Here is a 16991-nt window from a genome sequence, read left to right as displayed (position 1 = left end):
CTCCCTTGTGTGTTGCTCCAGATTTCCAGCATCCACAGTCTCTTGTGTCTTGACTTCTAGTATTTGACAGTTTCACCCTGGGGCTAACAGTGACAAACAATTCTCTGAATAACTTCCCTAATGTTATATAAATCAGGTGTAAAAAGAAACCTTTCCAATCACATTTAAAGTTCCTTTGTATCACTGTAATCTATGCCCTCTTGTTTTTGGTACTCCTAACATTGGGGAAAAGTTGTTGAACTACCTGTGGTAGTTATGCCTTTTTTATAATGTCAAATAGCTTTAAAACATCACCCTTCAGTTTTCTGTACTCTAGGAAAACTATCCCAGCCTATCCAATCTCTCTGTCTAATTAACATTCTCCAAAAGAAGTAACATCATGATGAATCCTCATTAATTTTTCGGAATGACTTGGATAAGGAAATGGAAGGGTGGGTTAGCAAGTTTGCAAATGACATGCAGGTTGGGGTGTTGTGGATGGTGTAGAAGGTTGTTATTGATTATAATGGAACATTGATAGGATGCAGAACTGGGCTGAGAAATGGCAGGTAGCGTTCAATCCAGAACAGAGTGAAGTGATACAGTCTGGAAGGTCGAACTTGAAGATGGAATACAGGGTGAACAGCAGGATTCTTAGCAGTGGAGGAGCAGAGGGATCTCGGGAGTCCAAGGCTCTACATCCCTCAAAGTTGCCAAGCAAGTTGATGGAATTGTTAAGAAGGCGTGTGGTGTGTTGGTCTTAAAACCATAAGACCATAAGATATACGTGCAGAAGGCCATTCAGCCCATCAAGTCTGATCTGCCATTCAATCATTGCTGATCCAATTCTTCCAGTCATCCCAACTCCCCTGCCTTCACCCCATACCCTTTGATGCCCTGGCTACTCAGATACCTATCTATCTCTGCCTTAAATACACCCAATGACTTGACCTCCACAGCCGCTCGTGGCAACAAATTCCACAGATTTACCACACTATGACTAGAGTAATTTCTCCGCATCTCTGTTCTAAATGGATGTCCTTCAATCCTAAATTCATGCCCTCTTGTCCTAGACTCCCCTACCATGGAAAATAACTTTGCCATGTCTAATCTGTACAGGCGTTTTAACATTCGGAATGTTTCTATGAGATCACCCCTCATTCTCCTGAACTGCAGGGAATACAGCCCAAGAGCTGCCAGACGTTCCTCATACGGTAACCCTTTCATTCCTGGAATCATTCTGGTGAATCTTCTCTGAACCCTCTCCAATGTCAGTAAATCCTTTTGAAAATAAGGAGCCCAAAACTGCACACAAGTGTGGTTTCATGAGTGCCTTATAGAGCCTCAACATCACATCCCTGCTCTTATATTCTACACCTCTAGAAACGAATGCCCACATTGTATTTGCCTTCTTCACAACTGACTCAACCTGGAGGTGAACCTTTAGGGTATCCTGCACAAGGACTCCCAAGTCCCTTTGCATCTCTGCATTCTGTCCCCATCTAAATAATAGTCTGCCTGCTTATTTCTCCCACCAACGTGCATGACCAAAATTGCCAGGCAGCATCTATGGAAAAGAGTCCATCGATGTTTCAGGCCGAGACCCTTCTTCGGGGAGATAAGATGACTTAAAGAGACCAGTTAAAAGCGAACTCGCTAACTTATTACCGACACTGATCCGTATCCGCTTTTTGGGATGCTGATGACCATCTCCGGTGCGCCCGCTGTGATTTGCTGATGAGCTCACAGGGATGGAGGCCACGTGGTCTCAAGATTTACCTGTCTGCCTGGGCGGGGCGTCGATCGCTGCCTCCTTGTAATTGGAGAATGGAAATCGGAGACGGGTTGTGGAGGACTCTGATTGGTTGAACCCCCTGTTCCACTGGAGGAAGGACGCAAACGGGGATCCGGAAGAGAACTTGTGCAGAGCCGCAGGTTTTGGGACATTGCATCGAACCTCGCTGGCGAGGCAAACAGAAACAAGATCGGCCGAGAGCGAAGCAGAAAGAATGGGCGGCTGGAGGTCTTCGCGAGATTCAGCGACCGATCCGAAGTTGTCTGGGGAAATGAGGCCGCGCGCCGTACTGCCGAGATTGCGACTTCCACTGCTGAACTGCGGGGACGAAACACAAGTGCGGCCCTGTTCAGCGTGTTTTAGATGACTGGAATGTGTGGGGGTTGTGTGAGCAACGTGGGCCAACATCACTCGCTTCAGTCTTGGTGACGAACTAGCATGAGACCCGAAGCCAGTTGGTGTAAAGTCGTGGAGACGGTCATTTGAAAGTGATGACACCGGCTGGAATTCTGGAGCAACGCACTCAAAGCGCTGGAGGAACTCAGCAGGTCGGGCAACAACCATGAATGGGAACAAACAGTCGACTTTTCGGGCTGAGACTCTTCACCTGTTGCATAACAGACTGATTCAACCTGTCAGAATCGCTAGTAGTGCGCATCGGTAAAGCTCCCAGAGGATCTCGTGCACGATACAGATCTTCTCAAACACTGGAAAAGTACATACCGCATCAGTATGGATGGTATCTGTTTATAATTGTCACATGGACCAAGCTACAGTGAAACGTTTGTCTTGCATACTCTTCTACAGATCAAATCATTACACAGTGCATTGAGATGAAATACGGTCATTGTCACAACTAGGGTTTGGTCAGTTACTACGTGGTCTGCATTTTCTCATTGTTAATTCGTGGATGTGCCTTGTCCTCAGATTGTTTATTTTTTGTGTCTAATTGTTTGTCTTAGCTCCAGCCCTGATTTCACTTTGTCTTGAGGGTGTCTCATTTGGGATCATGGGCATTGCTAAGTTCTTTGTATTTGAAGTCTCTGTGATTCCCGCTAGTGAGCCTTTCAATGATAATGACAATGCAGAATAAAGTGTACAGACGACGAAAATGAGCAGTGCAGGTAAAGAATAAAGTGCCAGATAGGCAGATTGTAAAGTACCTTGTGAGGCCAAAAAGTCCATCTTATTGTACAAGTTCAAGAGTCTGATAACGGTGGGACAGAACTCGTCCGAGCCTGGTGGTACACACTTTTGGGCATTTTTATCTTTTGCCTGCTGGGAGAGGGGAGACGAGGAAACGTCTGAGATGGGTGGTTTGAGAGATGGTTCCCATGATGTCGGTCCGGTCTCTGCAGTTTCTTGCAGTCAGGAGCAGAGCAGTAGTCATGCCAGGAGGGACCAGGAGATGCTGTGGTGGGACAAATAACTAGGAAATTGAAGCAGCTCCATTGGTGAGGACGGGGTTGTGTTCACTCCCCCACTTCCATGCGGTAACAACCAACTCTTCTGTCTTTGCTGACAATCAGGGCCAGGTTATTGTAGCCTCAAGGTTCATCGTCTCTCTCCTGTCATCCATCTCAGCATTGAGGTCAAACTATCTGATGACAGTGATGTCACCAGCTAACTTGAAAACCAAATTATCGCTGGAGCTAGCCACACGGTCATGGGTATAATAACTCTCTTGACATTCAGTCATTGGATTTGGATTCATGAGCTGGAGATCCTGGAGGACATGTCATTGCCAATCAAAACTGACTGGGGTCTACAAGTGAGGAAATCCAGGTCCAATTGCATAAGGAGGTATTGAGACCCCAGTCTTGGAGAGTATTGATTAGCTCCGAGGGGATGATGGTATTGAATGCAGAGCTGAAGTTGATAATGCGCATCTTGATATATACATCTTGTTGTCCATATGTTCCAGAATTGAGTGAAGACCCCTTGAGGTGGCATCTGCTGTGGACCTGTTGCTCATGTAGGCAAATTGGAGCAGATCCAAACCATCACTCTGACAGGAGCTGATATGTTTCACCACCAGCCCCTCAAAACACTTCATCATTGTGGATGAAAGTGTAACTGGGCGATCGTCATTGTGGCAGGTCACCACGCTCTTCCTGGCATCAGTATAACTGAAGCAGGCGGGTACCACACTGCCAAAGTGAGAGAGATTAAAGATCTCAGTCAGCTCACTGCCAATCGATCAGCACAGGTCTTTAGTACGTGGCCAGGTACCCTGTCTGGTCGAGATGCTTACCTTGGGTTCACCTTCCTGAAGTCAACCTGCATGTTGGCTTCAGAGACTGAAATCATCAGGGGATGTGGAGTTTGTGATAGTTCCTCCTTGTTCAGATGGTCAAAGCAAGCACAGAAAGCATTGAGATAATCTGGAAGCAAAGACCTGCTGCCTCCCACGTTGTTTGATTTAACTTTATAATAAGTAATAGCATTCAAACCCTGCCACAGTTGACCAGCGTTCCTCATTGATCAAAGTTTGGTCCGGAATGTCCATATTTCTCGTGAGATAGCTTTCCAGAAATCATACCTGGACCTCTTAAACTTTCTTGGTCTCTAGACTTGAATGCCTCTGATCTGGCCCTCAGCAGATTTTGGATCTTCTGGTTCATCCAGGGCTTTTGATTGGGGAAGACTCTGAATCATTCAGAGGGGACACACTGGCCTACAGCTGTTTTAATAAAGCCTATTACAACTACGGTACAGTATATCCATTCATATCCTGAGCTGAGTGCTTGAACGCAGCCCAATCCACCGACTCAAAGCAAACCCAAAACCGCTTCTCTGCCTCCCCCGACCACCTTTGTTGTCCTAATCTCTGGAGCTTTGCTTTTTAGTGTTTGCCTTGTGCATTGGGGTTATGCAGGTAGGAGAAGTGATCTGATTTCCCAAAAAGCGGTCTGGGCGAGGAATGATCACCATTCCGTATCTTGGTATAACAGTGGTCAAATATGTTTGGACCTCTGGGGCTACAGGTTGCATGTTGGTGGTAATTGGGCAAGTTTTCTTCAAACAAGTTGACAATGATTTGAAATGTTTTGGGATAGATTGTTTCTTCTTTATAGATGGCATCATGCAGTGTCGCAAACACTTGACAATAGTCAGCCATTGGTGATATTTAAACTGTGGTCAGGATTACAGGGGAGAACTTCCTAGGTAAATTGAACTGACAACATTTGACCATTAGATTTTCCAAGTTGAGGGAACATAAATTTGACAAAACAGCCACGTTGAAGCCCTAACAAGAGTTTTAACAGAAAATACACATCTCCTCCTTTTGCTTTTCCTGAATCAGCAGTTTGGTCCATTTTCTAAATCAAGAATCCTTCTGGTGTGACTGCTGAATTTACCAAGTCAAGAGAAAGCCATGTTTCAATAAAGCACACAATTGAGCATTCTCTCAGTTGTATCCGATACAGTAGTCTTGTCTTCAGGTCTCAAGTTTTGTTCTCCAGTGACTGCACATTTGCCAATAAGATGCTGGGTCGAGGGGCTTCATCCCTCTGCATTTCAGCCTGGCTTGGAGACACACCACCCCTCTCCTGCCTTGCATTCAGCCGTGGCGGTGAACCTTTTAAATGTGCCAGCCTGGTCTGAGTTCTTCAGTTGACTGTGAGATATGAAGATAAGTGAGTTCATTTAAAAGTCCGTTGCTTGGAGGGAAGTTATGTGCTGCAGATTGCAGTAAAAATAATTCAAAAGAGGTATATTTAAGAGAATTTCGGAACAAATTTCTGCAGCCCACAGATTGCCACCAATGATCACCAGAGCCATTTTGATCTTGAGTCAGAACAGGTACAGAGGATATTCAGAGCCCGAGCTGAACCTGCATTTCAAACAGTAAGGCTGCAGGGAGTATGAGGATGTGGGTTAAAGTTCCAAAGGGAAGAAGGTAGGCACTAACCTGAACTGGTCCGGGAGAGAAGATTATAAACAAGAGTCCAGTTCCCGACAAACTCACTAATGACTTGTGACTGCATTGATTTGTGTCCAGTAAACAGGGGCAGAGGCAGCAGTTGATGACAAGGTCATGGGGTTTACCTCGACAGGGCGGGCAGAGTCAGGTAATTGGACAATGAAAATCATGTGTAATTTTTCAAAGCTTCTAATTGGGAAAACTCCTGTTCTCAAGCTCTAACCCTGAGAAAAAGAATAAAGCCAGGGTCCTGGCCAACAGAAGACATGAAAGAGAGGCGGATATCAGAGAAGTGGAGAGATGGGCGACTGGGGGATCTCGTAGGACACGGCGACTGGTCTAAAGTTGTCAGGGGTGCTGAGGCTGCAGGTTGTACTGCAGAGATTACGACTTCCATCCAGGAAACACTCTCCTTTTTCTCCCTCTGTCCCTCTGGATATACCTCTTGCCCATCCTCTGGGTCACCCCCCCCCCTTGTCTTTCTTCCCGGACATCCTGTCCTATGATCCTCTCGTATCCCCTTTTGCCTATCACCTGTCCAGCTCTCGGCTCTATCCCTCCCCCTCCTGTCTTCTCCTATCATTTTGCATCTCCCCCTCCCCCTCCAGCTTTCAAATCCCTTACTCACTCTTCCTTCAGTTAGTCCTGACGAAGGGTCTCGGCCTGAAACGTCGACTGCACCTCTTCCTAGAGATGCTGCTTGGCCTGCTGCGTTCACCAGCAACTTTGATGTATGTTGTTTGTTGTAATGAAAGACATGCCGGGCTCTGTTTACATGGTTTAGACATTGGAACGTGTCAGGTCTTGGTGGCTCAAAACAAAATGTCACCGTGGGTCAACATTAACCATTTCAGATTCCAAGCCGGTGGAGTTTATTGCCCTGTGGACAAGCACATGTCTGTACAGGTGTAATGACAAACGTACAGCAGCATCACAGGTACCTGGGATCATATAGGTAACATTCACAAGGAAAACAGAAATTAAACATGAATTGTAACAAATTTCCACCAGAAAAGTCACAAATAGAACAAAAGTGAATTTTAATGCAAAGTGGTCTGTGTTACCAGACGGGTGATTAGGGTTGTGCTGGTTGGTTCAAGAACCCAATGGTGACAGGGAAGTAGCTGTTCTTGATCCTGGTCATGTGGGACTTCAAGATTCTATTAACTCCGTCCTGACAGTAGAGGATTCACTTGATGGTGAATTGACACAAACCTCAGAATCCGGTTACGATAAACAAGGAGGGACAGTTAGTGAGTGACTGGACTTCAAGGGTTCAGTGGTTCCAATCTCTGGATGCACTGCACACCACTCACTCTGTACCAATTCCAACCTCAATCTCAAGCAAGCAGACATAGATGGTGATATTGTAGCCTGGCTAACTTGTCTGAGGTCAGAGGTCAGCTGTCTCTGACACCTCCTCCTATTCCACCTCTCTGTTATTCTGTTGTCAAGACCGAAGACTCTGGAAATCCAAAATAACTCCAAAGGATGCAGGTGAGGCAGCATCTATGCAAAGGAATAAACAGTCACTATTTCAGGCTGGAGCCCTGTATCTCTTCCATGTATCACCTCCAGATTCTCACATCAACCACTCTCCCCCACTCACCTCCCTTCTCCCTCACCTGGCTCCACCTGTGGATTTCTAGCTTGTACTCCTTCCACTCTTCACCCTCTTATTTTAAGCTCTAGTCCTTTCGTTCCCAGTCCTGGTGAAGTGTCTCGGCCCTGGAATGTGGGGGTTGGTTTACATGTTAGTGGAAAGCTGCTTCTACCATGCTGGTCATTGATTGGCCCATTGGTTGCCTTGGGTGTCATGACAACAGTGTCCGATTTCAGGCCCCTCAGGGTGTAAAAGTAGCTCATCCTGGAGGTTTGGCCTCTTTTCTTGTTTCTCCAGGGGCTCCTCTTCACACTGAGGTTGTGACCAGTGGTGAAAAACCATTGGTAAAGTTTGCTCCCTACTTGCTGTCTTTGGGAAGTATCTGTTTGCCAAGTATTTAGTTTTTAGTTTGTGTCACTTGGGGGACTTGTGTATTTGGTCAAATATTTTACAGTTTGTAAATAAGAAAAACATCATTTCGTGTTTTCTGTCTCACTCAAACCCGTGAACCTGTTTCCGCATTACAGACCTGACGCATTCACTGTTTATGCTGCTCCATAGATACTGAGTGACATCTCTCACTCCTCATCCCTCCTCACTGACCTTCTTCCAGGCACTTGCTCCATGAGAGAGACAATTGCTACACCTGCCCTTTCATCTCCCCCTCACCTACATTCAGGGTTCCAGACAGTGTTTCCAGGTGAGGCGAAACTTCACCTGCGAGTCTGTCGGGATCACCTATCTATCCACCGCATCAGTGAGACCCAGCGAAGATTGGGGGTCCATTTCATGAAGAATCTTCACTCCATCCACTGCACAAACAATACAATAGATGACGACACAGTGCCTTTACTTTCCCTCCTCCTCCTGACACCCACTGCACACAACCCCACCCTCTCCCATCGCCACCATCTTCTTTATGCTTCACTGTACTCTCCTGTCAGATTCCTTCTTCTTCTGCCCTTTACGTCTTCGACTTGTCGCCTTCCACTTCTTCCTTCATCATCCCCCCAAACCTCTCTCTCTCACACACACACACACACACACACACACACACACACACACACTCACCTTACACTGTTGTGGTAAACCATATATATATGTTGTAACTGGGTTACCTGTGTGGACAGGCCCCTCTGCTGACTGCTCCTGTGGCTCCTCCCATAGACCCCTGAATAAAGGCGATTGTGTCACTGCTCCTTCCTCAGTCCGGGGCAGATACTCAGCATGACGGAGATCACATTTCACGGCTAATAAAAGCCTTTCAGTATTTACTCTACTTCCAGTCTTTTGGAGTTATTGATGGTGCATCAACGGTCTCCCCTATCACCTGCCGGGTTGTACTCCTTCCGCTCTCCCAACCATCTTATTCTGGTTTCTGCTCCATTCTCTACCGGACCTGGTGAAGGGTCTCAGCCTGAAACATCGACCGCTAACTCTCCTCCACAGGTGCTGCCTGACTTGCTGAGTTCTTCCAGCATTTGGTGCGTGTTACAAACCATGATTAATTCCTAGTTCCATTTTATTGTCTCTGCAACATGAAATGATCAGAGGGAGAAAGCTGTCGAACTCATTCCGCAGGGTAACCTCGTTCAGGACATCCCAATGTGATTCACAGCCAATGAGACATTTGGAACAAAAGGAGGGGGGAGACTCGATGGGAGGAGGGAGGTATTTAGAGCGGTTCTGGGCCAGAGAAAGGTGGACAAATCCCTGAATGTCGCAGGACAAGTTGCTGACCCTGTGGATGCGTCACAATGATGGACTCTGCTGCGGAGTTTCGGCGCCCTCTCAAGTGGACAGCTGACTGAGGTTGGCAACTACGCTCGTGAGTATGTATTGTTACGTACCCCGTAACTGGGTTGCCAAACCAGCAGAAATGGATCACTCAGTTGGAGTCTGGAGTACTAGAACTAAGAAAGTTTTATTAAAGAAACGAGCAACACAGTAATCGAAAGGATAATAAATGCAACAGTTCAGCGATGATAAACGCACATGTGCACAGAATTAAGATAACAGCATCAATCAAGCTCTATCGTTGTCTAGGGGTAAATGACCAAATTTCAAAATGACTCAAAGTTCAGTCCAGTTAGTAGTTCAGTTCGCAGTAATCGTTGCCATGGCGATGGACAAGGTGGGGGAAGAGACAGAGATAGAATAGGAACAACTGATCATTCAGAACAGCTTCACTCACAGACCAGCGGGATGGCTCACAAACAGCTTTTGGGCGGGTCCTTGGTGATGTCACCTGAGGTCACCGACTGTGACCCCTCCTCCAGATGCGGTCGATCCTCTGTAGTGAACCCGGCACCCAGGCAAGGGCGGACACACACCGGGTTCCCGCTGATCGTACCTTTCCACCCTTGTCGTTGTCTGATGCTTCTCACCCACTCGTGAGAGGCGCACCGCTTCCAGGGTCTCGTTACCTCGGGTGGCGTGTGTCCCTGTCTTAGCGAACCGGTCCCTTTTTATCCCCCTGCTGGGGTATCGCCTGTCCATCACTTCAAACAGTTCAGGGTTCAAAGAGGGGAGCCGCTCCAGACAGCTCTCTCTCCCACTTCCCTTCATTACACATCTCCAGACGCTGCTCCATTGTTCCTTATCTCTCCTTCCCCTGAGGGCAGGTGGCAGACCAACTGCTGATGTCACTGATGCTAACCCAGGCCAGCAAACATCTTAATTTTATGTGTATTCTCGTAACAGTATGTTCCAGAAATCTGATCCTGCCCAGCTCTCTCGAATCTTCCATCACGTGCCATAGGGCAGAAAGTTACAATACATACCAATACATAACTGATTGGCTGACACAAACATTCCAAGTGGAGCAAATGGCTCCCTATTTCCCACTGAAACCAGAACACTAGTCTAACTGAAAACACTGTACTCGCAGAAAACAGCGAAGGTTAAATGCTTAACAACATAGCAGTAGATAAGCAAGTTTAAATTTTAACCAGGGCATGACATTCTCCCTCCACCAAAAATTGTCATGTCCTTGTGACTTTGTAAGCCTTTCAAACTTACCACCCTATTATTAATAACACAGTATTCAACCGAATTTTGTGATTTCATAACCACCAATCCATTTGTAAATGGATTTGTAACGTATCTCTCTACTGGGATGGATGCAACACTTTGTTTCCCAGCTGCATCATATGCCAGCTTATCTGAGGGTTTCCTGATTCTCTGAGACCTCCTTATCACATCTAACGCTTCTTCTGCCTTGCGACCTTTCCTATCTACTAGAGGATGTCCATCACTCGTACCTCCAGGTGGCTCAGGCCACACTGCCCCATGACTGACTGTAGCTTCCTTCAGTTTAAGCAGGTGCTGCCGAACATCTTCAACCTCCGTAGGTGCTAACCGGCGAGACATGTCTTGGAAAGAAGGGTTCTCTGTCACCCTAGCTACTCCTCCAGGACATAATATGGCAGGTTTAGACTGGGTGTACCACACATTTCCTCGTTTATGCTCATCATCCTGCCGAGGAGGAACTCGCACATTCTCAAAAGGAGCTCTGAACACTGGTAAATAGACAAGATTCTCAAAAAAAAAATTCTCCATTTCTCTCATTGCATGCTCCCACGAGCTTTCTCCCAATGGGAGTATTTCATCCTACAAGAATGGATCGGAGCAGACCACACTAGTGTAGCAATAGTCTCAGCTACTCCAACATCAGTTTCCAAAATCTTCAGTTTCAGCAACAAATAACCATCGTACAGGAAATCGCCAGCGCTAAGACCCCAAATCTCAAAGGCACCGAGTGGCGTCAATGGTAAATGCGCCAAATGCTGGTTGTAAAAGGATCTGTAAAGTAAGTTAACTTGAGGACCTGTGTCAATTATGGCTGTAGCTTAAGTACATTCAATCCATATGGATTCGTCAGAGCTTGGTCCCAGAAAACCTTCAGGAATAGTGTTTTGCAATTTTAGTATTTCCCTTGATGCACTGATTAGGAAATGTTCTCTCCGAGAGGCCAGCCCATTGCTTTTATTGCCTCTCTCCAGTTTGAACACATTGATGTTTCCATAAGTTAGAGGAAAGAGGGAATCCTTTCCCACACATAGGGCAGGTAAACGGCCTCTCCCCAGTGTGACTGCAGTAATGAATTTCCGATGGTTTGGGCAATTGAATCCCTTCCCACAGTCTCCACATTTCCACCGTTTCACCCTGGTGTGACTCTGCTGGTATCTCAATTGCCCAATGCTTGGCTGAAACCTCGTCTATGCTCAGAATCTTGACATGTCCTTTGGTTTGAAATTCCCTTCATTGCTAAGACCCTGTGAAATGTATTTAGAACAGGAAGAGGGGAAGGAGAAAATGACGAGGATGAAAGGCAGGTTGTGAAAATTGGAAAATTGAGTATCAGTGGATCATGATAAAGTCCAACTGGTTCACTTTCTCCAGGTAAATTCAGTGACCTGTCTCAGTGACTACTGACCAGTGACTCTCACTTTGACCATAATGAAGAGCTCTGAGAGATCAGTAACGATGCACATCATCACCAGCTGTCAGTACCTCCAGCTGAACTTTGTCTTTTTGTGCGTTTTCCCCCTAGCCGTCAGTCTATGGTTTTGTATTGCCATGTGCTCTTGTTTGTTTTCATGCCCCATGTGCTCCTGTCCCCGCTCCTGCTCTACTCTGGCCCCTGTATTACTGAGTACTCCGGCTCTCACCTGTTCCTCATTATTACCTGTATTGCTGCCACCTGTGTCTCATTGTGCTCCACCTATCATCTGCCTCTCTGTTTATTGCTCAGTGTATTTCAGTCCTGTGCTTTCACCTGTTTGTGCCAGTGAATTTTCCTGAGCCTTTCCAGCGTTTGTATCTGTACTCTGCCTGTCTGAATATCGACTCTGCCTGTTTCCTGATTCTGGTTTTTGGATTCCTCTGGATGTTTTGATCTCTGCCTGAACTTTGACGCCGACTTTGTTTGCACCTTGGGATTGTACTCTGTCCATCTGAATACCGACTCTGCCTGTTTCGCGATTCTGCTCTTTTGATTTCTCTGGATCTTTTGATGTCTGCCTGATCTTTGATGCTGACTTTGTTTGCACCTTGGGATTTGCTACTCAATTAATAGCACTGTGTGCACAGTACTGGGTCTGCGATTGGATCACTGCTCCAGTGCCCTGACGGTACAACCTGGTCAGAATGGATCCAGCAGACCCTGGTTGTCTGAGAGAATTGCCCTGGAACAACAGGGAGTGATGCTGGGGAGACCCCAGAACCAGCTGGACTCCGTGTTCAGGGCCGTGGAGTCGCTTTCTGCCAATGTAGCCATGTGAGACCTGTAGCCCAGACTCAGTCACTCCAGCTGTCCCAGAGTGCCCATCAACATTCTGCGACTGCATCTTCTGCCCCGCACTGCTGCTCCCATCCAAGAGTCCCATCTCCCTCCTCCAGAAAAGTACTCAGGTGAGCCCGGTACCTGCCTCTCTTTCCCTTCCCAGTGCACCCTCATTTTTTGAACTACAGCCAACAACATTTCCAACTGATCAAGCCAAGGTAGCCTATGTCATCACCCAACTGTCCGGTTGGGCAAGAGAATGGGGAACAGCTGTCTGGGAGGCAGGCTCCATTTTCTGTAGTAGTTTCCAGTTGTGTTCTGAGGAGGTAAGTGTTTGATCGCTCCAAACATGGGAGAGAGGCTGCCCGTGAAATGCTGCACAGGCACCAGGGGTGCAGATCTGTGTCAGATTACGCCATAGAGTTCCAGACTCTAGCCACCTCCAGCGGCTGAAACTCGGAGGCACAGTATGACACCTTCCTGAACTGCCTCTCTGAAGATACCAAAGATGAGCTAGTCACCCAGGACCTTCCTGCCACCTTTGAAGCCCTGGTGGATTTGGCCAACCGTATTGACGTTCGCCTTCAGCAGCACCGCAGAGGGGGGTTCCAGAGGGTCCCTGGGGGCACTGGGTGAGTTCCAAGCTCCTCGTCAGTCTACATTGCCCTGCCATTTGCCCCCGTCTACAATTCCTGTTCCAGAGCCTGAAGTTATGAAGGTTGACTGTACCCACCTGACGCCGACTGAAAGACAAAGGAGAATCGACACTAGCTCCTGTCTGTACTGTGGCCAACCAGACCATTTCATCTCCACCTGCCCAGTAAAACCCAAGCACTCACCAGTAGGACGAGGTGTACTGGTGAGCATGACCCCTGTCCGGCCCTCCTCGACGCCACTCACTCTCAAACCTGGTTCTCTGGAGTGGGGCAACCAACGGCGAGCAGTCTCTGTCTTGGTCAATTCTGGTGCGGAGGGGTGTTTTATTGATCCTGGCTTGGTTGCCCGGTGTGGATTACCCACGTCAGCTCTCCAGTCACCATTAATGGCCAATGCCTTGAACAGTCAGAGACTGGCTGAGATCACCTATGTCACGGCCCTGGTGAGTCTCAGTTTATCTGGAACCATCATGAACAGTTAACCCTTAATATTACTGACTCTCCTCAAGCTCCCATTGTCCTGGGCTATCCCTGGTTAGTTAAACACAACCCTCACATTGACTGGCTCAGTTGTAAGATTGTAGGCTGGAGCCCATTCTGTCATTCCCACTGCCTCCGCCATGCTCAGATCCCCTTGTCTCCAAGCCCAGATCCCCCCAAGGAATTTCCGGACCTTAGTGCCATCCCTCCTGAATACATGGACCTCAAGGCTGTGTTCAGCAAGTCCTGGGCCACTTCCCTACCATCTCATCGTCCATATGATTGTGCCATTGACCTCTTGCCTGGTACATCTCCCCCAAGGGGCCGCCTGTATTCCCTGTCCATACCCGAAACAGAAGCCATGAGGAAGTACATCCAAGAGTCTCTGGCTGCAGGCATCATCCAGCCATCTTTCTCCCCTGCTGGTGCTGGTTTTTACTTTGTTGAAAAGGATGGTTCCTTGCGTCCATGCATTGATTACTGGGGACTGAATGAAGTCACTGCTAAGAACCGTTACCCTCTTCTGCTCATGACCTCAACATCTGAACTACTGCAAGGAGCCTCAGTTTTCACCAAGCTTGATCTCCATAACGCCTATCATCTTGTCCGCATCTGCGAAGGGGACAAGTGGAAGACAGCCCTCAACACCACCTCAGGCCATTACGAGTATCTGGTCATGCCATTCTGTCTCACCAATGCCCCTGCTGTCTTCCAAGCCCTGGTAAATGATGTTGTCAAGTACATGCTGAACCAATTTGTTTTTGCATATCTCGATGATATTTTGATTTTTTTCGAAGTCCCTTGCTGAACACACAGGTCATGTCCGCAGAGTTCTGCAGTGCCTTCTGGAGAACTAGCTCTTTGTAAAGGCTGACAAATGTGAGTTTCATCGCAATACAGTCTCCTTCCTGGGATACGTAATTTCAGGCGGTTCCATTCAGATGGACTAACAGAAGGTCAAGGTGGTGGTCGAATGGCCCCAACTTTTGACTCGTCGGGAGTTGCAACACTTCTTGGGCTTTGTCAACTTCTATCGCTGCTTCATCAGAAATTACAGTACACTGGCTGCACCACTCACTGTCCTTACCTCATCGGCTGTCAGATTCTCCTGGTCCCCTGCTGCAGAAAAAGCATTCTCTGACCTGAAGGAACGTTTCACCTCTGCCCCCATCCTGATTCAACCCGACCGGCAGTTCATTGTGGAGGTGGATGCATCTGGCATTGGCGTAGGAGCTGTTCTCTCTCAGTGCTCGGCCAAGGATGAGAAGGTAAACCCCTGCACCGCCTTCTCTCACCACCTCACTCCCACGGAGCGGAATTAGGACGACGGAAACCAGGAGCTGCTGGCTGTGGAGCTAGCTCTGGAGGAGTGGAGGCATTGGCTGGAGGGAGGAAAGGTGCCATTCTTAGTCTAGACTGATCACAAGAATCTGGAATATATCCGTACGGCCAAGCGTCTCAACTCCCGCAAGCTCGTTGGTCCCTGTTTTTCTCAAGATTCAATTTTACTCTGTCCTTCCACCCATTTCCAAGAATAGAAAACCTGATGCCCTCTCCCGAAGATTTCCTTCCTCCGAGACCCCTGAGGTACCTGATGTCACCCTCCCTGCTCACTGTCTCGTGGGTGCAGCACAATGGGACATTGAAGCCAGGGTACAAGCTGCTCAACAGAGCGAGGCAGCCCCTAGTCAATGCCCCACTAACCGTGTTTATGCTCCCAGCTCACAGGTATTGCAGTGGGGTCATTCTTCACGGTTATCCTGTCACCCTGGAACCAAGCGTACTCAGGCCTTCATCAGTCAACTGTTCTGGTGGCCCTCCATGGGAGATGACATCTGCAACTTTGTCTCAGCCTGCTTGGTCTGTGCCCAAGGCAAGAACTCTAACCTGTCACCCGCTGGTCTGTTACAGCCCCTGTCTGTCCCCAAGAGACTCTGGTCTCACATTGCCCTTCTCCATGCCTCTACTAGGATGAAGTGTCAAGCTGACCGCCATTGCTCCAAGGCCCCATGTTACCGCCAGGGACAGCGTGTGTGGCTTTCAACCCGAGACCTGCCCCTCAAGGTGGATTCCCACAAGCTCGCCCCAGCTTCATTGGCCCCTTTCCTATTGCTAAAGTCATCAGCCCTGCTGCCGTCTATCTCAAGCTCCCCTCCACTCTCTGACACATTCATCCCACCTTCCATGTGTCCCGCATCAAGCCTTTCATGAGCCACCCACTGTGTCCTGTCCCCAAACCCTCCTCCCCCACAGCTCATCGATGGGTCAGAGGCCCTCACGGTGCGTCAACTGATTGGCGTTCGTCACCGGGGCTGTGGCCTCCAGTATCTTGTGGACTGGGAGGGCTATGGTCCTGAGGAGAGGTGCTGGGTCCCCACCCATAACATCCTGAACCCCTCTCTCATCAGGGACTTTCATCACCAGAACCCAGCTCTACCTGTCATGATGCCAGTAGGTGTCCATAGAGGGGGATGGTACTGTCAGTACCCCCCATTGAACTTTTGTCTTTTTGTGTGTTTTTCCCCAGCCATCAGTCTGTGGTTTTGTATTGCCATGTGCTCTTGTTTGTTTTCATGCTCCATGTGCTCTTCTCCCGGCCCCTGAGTACTTCATCTCTCACCGGTTTCTCATTATTACCTGTATTGCTGTCACCTGTGTCTCATTGTGCTCCACCTATCATCTGCCTCTCTGTTTATTGCTCAGTGTATTTCAGTCCTGTGTTTTCACCTGTTTGTGCCAGTGAATTTTCCTGAGCCTTTCCAGCATTTGTATCTGTACTCTGCCTGTTTGCCGATTCTGCTTTTTGGATTTCTCTGGATGTTTTGATCTCTGCCTGAACTTTGATGCTGACTTTGTTTGCACCTTGGGATCTGTTACTCAATTAATATCACTGTGTGCTCAGCACTGGGTCTGTGATTGGATCCCCGCTCCAGCCTCCCAGTCAATCTATACCACGTGCAGGAAAGATTGTTCTATGGAGGACACCATCTCTCACTGTGGAGCCGATGGAAGACCCAATGGAATTTAATAAGATTATCCAAATCGTAGATAGAGTAGGCAGCCAGTAGCTCTCTCCCAGGTAAAGAACACATACTTAAGAGTGTAAGGAGCCAAGTTCAAAGCAGAGCTGTGGAACAGATTATTTACAGACTGTATTCACTGGCGGTGGGAAGAAATATGATGGAGGTGTGCATGTGGCTCTTGTAAAGGCTCATGAATATGCTGAGAATGGAGGGGTAGGGACAATTTGTGGGCAGAAGGGA

The sequence above is a fragment of the Mobula hypostoma genome, chromosome 10 (genome assembly GCF_963921235.1).
Source record: "Mobula hypostoma chromosome 10, sMobHyp1.1, whole genome shotgun sequence".
NCBI classification, from domain to species: domain Eukaryota; kingdom Metazoa; phylum Chordata; class Chondrichthyes; order Myliobatiformes; family Myliobatidae; genus Mobula; species Mobula hypostoma.
This window is presented reverse-complemented; position numbering follows the sequence as displayed.